A 6,000-nucleotide genomic window follows, 5' to 3' on the forward strand; every position below is an offset into this window, starting at 1 on the left:
ATGAGCCCAAGCGTAATAATATTAATATCTCGCCAATAAGTTTATTTGGGCTTTATCTTGAAATTTACTGTGCCAATGATTTAAGATAGACATTATAGCTAGCATTCCATATTTCTAACGAAGTGAGAAATAAACCTCTGAATATCTTAACCTGGTAAATGTCTTTGCTGTCAGTGCTTGGCGGATCGTTGAGCTGTGCGTTTGGTATGTTAGTTTCTGTTACCCTCGTTGTTACTGTTTTGTCCGGAAATGGAAATTGATGTTCTCACGGAGCAACGAGTCAACATAAAAAGTTTCTTGGTAAAAGTTATGAAGAAATTTTGACAGCTTTTAACGATGATAATCCTCTGAAGAACAAATCCGTTTTTAATGAGCCGCCTGTGCTAGGTGGATCGTCAAGCTAAAATCTTTTAAAAATATCTTTTTTACAAATTGTCCAAGTGCCTGCTTATTATGGGTCATCTACTAAGTTAATCATTTCAACACATAGATATAGTTTTGAAGACTTTCATCTCACCTTATGAAAGAATTTTGATTCTCATTCATCATTGGGGAGAGAAATTTCGGTGTTTTCATTTTTATGTAATATACAATTTCATTTATCATGTTTGTGCACGACCACGTATAACAACAACATGATAACAAAAAATTCTTATGTAAGGAACAAATTCCATCAAATCATACTCTCTGTGGTTAATTTTGCATATCATTTGCGTCGATCAGTGCAAATGTGTCTTCATAGAAGTGCTGTTTTTGGCCAAATATTCACAAACTATAAGCAGGGACCAGGTGCATTATCGTGGGGGTGCAGAAGCCATGATTTCGCCTCAAACACGATCGCTTTTTTCGTATTACTTCACGCAAACGTCATCGAACTTGTAAGTAGGATCCTTTATTGATGAATGAACTCATGTTGAACTACGCACGCTGAGAAAATATAAGATTCCCGTTGAATTTTGAACACGCCTAGTGCAATCACTGCGAATACAGCTAAACATCCCTCTCCCTGAATGTCGCTCCCCGAAATTTTGCTTTCTTCCGCTCTTTTGGTGACCTTGGCCGAAAGCAAAGAGGCTGATTCACCACCGATTGAGTTAATAAACAACCGAGTCCGTGAAAGTGTTTCGGCTGCATAACAAAAGAAGCCCGGAAAACGATGGTCTGCCGGTTTTAATTTTTCGTCGAACGTAGGTATAAAAATAATTTCGTGTACGCAATAAATGAATCAAAAACATCCCCCTTCCTGCATTTCCATCAATATGGTAGCTTAATAATTTCTATCCGATAAATTTTTATTTCTTCCACGCATGTTTTATTGCATATAAATCAGTTTCAAAACTATGCATGCATGGATTGTTTTACACATAGGAACACCACTTTGATATTTTATTACTTTATGATTGTTTAGCCAGCAGGGACGAAAGTTTCTGACTTATTTGTGTTGATATTTGACCAAGCGCGCCAGGTCCAATTGTTTTTCATCCCTCTCGCCCCTTCTTCTCACCTGCCAATAACCAATATTCATATACATTATGTTGACATAGGTTCAGTTAAATGAACTTAAGCTGTTCAAATGCTTGATGACGTCTTTAATGTAGTCCTAAAACAATAAATACTCTCTGCGTTCTGGAACCTTAAGTAATTCAAAGGTTTTGCTATTTTTTTCTATCGTCACGTTGAATCAATAACCATATTCCATGCAATACAAAATTACGCTCCATATTAAAGTTTTAAAGAGACTTTCCATCCCTAAAAAACTCCCCTCTAACCATTTTCCTCCTCCTTGTGAAAGCCTCTTTGTCTAATAATGCAATTAATCTTCTTCTGATTTCCCAACCATGTAAACCTATTTGGTCCAAAGCACACTCCCGAAATAATGTATTTTACCAGCTCTAGTTTTTGTCATGTTTAACAGCCTTTCTCATTCTGGAATAACAACATAATTTGTGGTTACATTTGTTAACAGATCATAAATATTAGACTAACCTTTATTGCACTAAGCCAAGTGAACAATGCCTTCGCCTCTGACTGAAAAACCAGATCTTCATCATCAGCAAAACTTATTGATTATACGGATTCCCCGACGATTTTAATTTATATATCCAGTTCTAATTAATTTGAATGAGTATTTGTTCGCCGACCGCTGGATTTCGTGTTTGAATGTGTGTGTGTGTATATATATATATATATATATATATACATATATATATATATACATACATACATACATATATATACATACATACATATATATATATATACATATATATATATACATACATATATATATATATATATATACATTTGATATCCCACGAAGTTAAAGTTGTTCTCAGGATCATAAACAAAAGGATAGTGTGTAGGGCAAATGATTACTTATGAGATGATCAGTTTGGGTTCAGGAAGGGGAGAGGTACGCGTGATGCCATTGCAGTAATGAGATTATTAATCGAGAGGAATATAGAACACAACCAGGAGGTATTTGCCTGTTTCGTAGATTTCAAAAAATCATTTGATAGAGTGAATTGAGAAAAACTAATGAGTATATTGCAGAAAATAGGAAGAGATTCGAGGGAAAGGAGGCTAATCCGCAACTTGTACCTGTCTCAGACTGCTCAGGTGGGGAATGGGGAGTCCTGATGGGCAGTGTTAGGAAGAGGTGTAAGGCATGGGTTGTCCATTATCACCTTTGCTGTTCAACCTGTATGATGAGGAAATGATGAAAGAGGCATAGGAAGAACTGGAGGTAGGAATGAAAGCGGGCAGGGAACTCGTAAAATCAGTTAGGTTTGCTGATGACCAAGCTTTAGTTTGTCAGTCAGCCAATAGAGGGGTTGCAAGCATTGCTTAGTGAATTGGAAATTAAGTGCGACAGGTATGGGATGAGAATCAATATTAATAAAACAAAGGTTATGCGATTTTCTGGAGAGAAAAAGGCTAAGCTAATCATTAAAATAGGAGGGCAAAAACTGGAACAGGTTACATATCTCGGAAGTATTTTGGACCAACACGGTCAAAGTAGTAGGGACGTAAGGAGAAGAATTGCGCTAGGCAAAGAGGCTTTCACAAGGAGGAGGGAGTTGATGACAGGGACTTTGAGTAAGGATGTTAAGAAAAGACTCGTAAAAACTTTGATATGGAGCGTGGCTATGTACGGAGCGGAAACGTGGTCATTGAAGCAGGAAGATAGACGTAGATTGGAGGCTTTTGAAATGTGGGTGTGGAGAAGAATGGAGAAGGTGAAATGGACAGAGAAGAAAACAAACGAGGAAGTACTTGGTATGGTGGGCAAAGAGAGAGGTTTGTTGGGAGAAATCCTATTGGAGGCAGGAAAAGTGTATGAAGGGGGTATTGATTGGCAATAGTGGGATTTCAATGCAACAATTTCAGAGTGTAAAAATCATTCGCCTTGACTGGGATCCCAGTCAAGGCGAATGATTTTTACACTCTGAAATTGTTGCATTGAAATGCACATTAGCGGATGACTCCGTTAAAAGTTACTGTTGCGGCGTCTCCTGCAGTTTCTTTGGAAATAGTGGGATGTTGAAGAAGACTGTAATAGAGGGGAGAATGTTAGGCAAAAGAGGAAAGGGAAGGAACAGGATAGGGATGTTGGACGGGATGAAAGTAAGAAGAAAGTACTCAGAGATGAAGAGGGACCTGATGTAGAGTAGGTTGCTGGATTTTGGTTGTTGTTAGGAGTTGCTAAATATTTATTTGGTAGTTGTGCCCATCCAAATACCTACTTTAAAGTTAGATTACCTAATGATTAATATATACATGTTATACATATATATATATAATACAGGTATACATACATATAAAAATATATATAAACCATAAACACAGTAATCAACCCGAAGGTCGGTTTAGTCGGTGATGGTAGAGATCACCCAGTACTGAGCCGTATTTAGGGCGTGTGAAAATTCATACATTAGCAGGGTAATAAGGGGGTCCAGTTCCTTTAAACACTGTCCTGGTTATGGTTTCCCAGGAAGACCTGGTACCCGAAAAATCACCTTAGCATGGGTGGAGCTGCAGGTGCCCAGAGTGCCTTGCCCAGGAATCGAACCCGGGACCCTCCAGTCAGCAGTCCAACGCTCTACCCACTGGACTACCGTGACCCATATATATATAATTATATATATATATATATATATACATACAGAAATATATATGTATATAGATATAATTATATATATATTTATATATATAAAAATATATAATATTTAGATGGCACAATAGAACAAAAATAAAATAAACAAGCAGTCTACTTGAAGAAGGCCTCGATGAAGACCGAAAGCTCCAAACAATCTACAATGTGCATTTCCTTTAAAGAGTTAGCTATTTTATTTGGTGTTCTATTGTGCTGCCCAAATAAACATTTCCTATCTCTCTTATCTGGGAGAACACTTCTATTTAAAACTATAACAAACTAGTAATTATCCATAATAAAACGCAATACATTAAGAGGCATCAAAGAACAAGTTTTTTTATTTCTTTTACATTTGGAAAGAACAATAAACGACACTCACGAAGATATATGTTGATCAAACAGTTCCTTAGAATCAGCATTGCTTCCTCTTCAAGGTGACAAGTATTTGAGAAGTGATTTCAACATTCAATGCTCCATTCCATTCAGAGTGGAACAGTTTAAGTAATTGCATCTTCAGCGTACCGTGGAAGGTTTATAATGATAATAATCAAATACATTCCTTTAATATTTCATGAACTGTTATGTTTTTAAAAAAGTAAAGGCATGCATTAAAACCATTACACACATTATATTGGTACGATTGACAGGAAGATATTAAGCAATACACTTTAATTTACACAAACTGTAATTTATATTTAAACTTCACTTTGATCCTCCAAATGCAATTTTCATTTACAAGATACACAAATGGAATTGCAATGAATTTGCAAATTTCTTGGATACATGACGTGCCATATTTAAAGTTAAGCACAATTAGGATATACGATCGGAAACTGCTCTGACAAGTCATACGTCACCCCAAAAAGATTCAATTATAAAGTAAAAATTGCGCTACACATGGTACAATGTCCTTATATTTCTCCAAATAATTGGTTCAATGATATAAACAACCATTATGGAACTCATTAACTTTGACACCACATAACAAAATAGAAGAGGAATGCATGTATGACGGGAAATAAATCAAAGCTAAATGAATTACATTAAATGACAATATCCAGTGCAACATTTGAATCACTAGTTGGTCAATCTTGGACAAGAAGCAGAAAAAATACTTTTTAACACTACTTGAGTCAATGGAAGAATCTAACCAGAAATTATTGTATTTTTCAACTAATTCATTGATAAAAGATAATTCAGAAGCTAGCAACCATTACCAACTGTAAATTAAAGTTTACTCAAGACTAAATTAATAATTAAAACAGAGGAAATTCAATATTGGTGCTAATTTAAGTTAATAGAACGATGAGTACGCACCGTGGACTCGAGAGCCGCCATCACGTGACCCTCTACGTATTCAAAGAGGAGAGGGAGTCTTCGGCGATGTTCGGACGTCTCTCTAGAATTCGATCCAAATTGAGCGATCATAGAAGGGATTGTGGATATCAAATTTATCTCCTTGGCCTTCTCACTTTTCATCTCTAACGCCAGATAAATAGAAAAATATAATTGTCCCTTCCTTTTCGTCTCTTTCTCTGCTTCCGAAAGTACTTCCTGGAAACGCCGTTTGCTAAGAGTGTCACTCTCTGCGTATGACCATCCTCCGTTCTTGAAGGCAATGTACATGGCCAACTGACACAGAGCAGAAATAAGAATAGAAGCACCCCTTCTCTCTCCCTTTCCTATTTCCCCAATCTTCCCTCCCCCAACGTACGCCCTCAATTCTGAATAATCTGCGAATGAGAGGAATATACGTCCGTCCTTCTCCTCTCCGTCATGATCCATCACCCTTCGTTTCATCCTTTCTATTGTGACGGAGGAGCAGTCGATGTTGACGGAGACCC

Source organism: Hetaerina americana, unplaced genomic scaffold (genome assembly GCF_022747635.1).
Source record: "Hetaerina americana unplaced genomic scaffold, ioHetAmer1.1.p SCAF_147, whole genome shotgun sequence".
Taxonomy (NCBI): domain Eukaryota; kingdom Metazoa; phylum Arthropoda; class Insecta; order Odonata; family Calopterygidae; genus Hetaerina; species Hetaerina americana.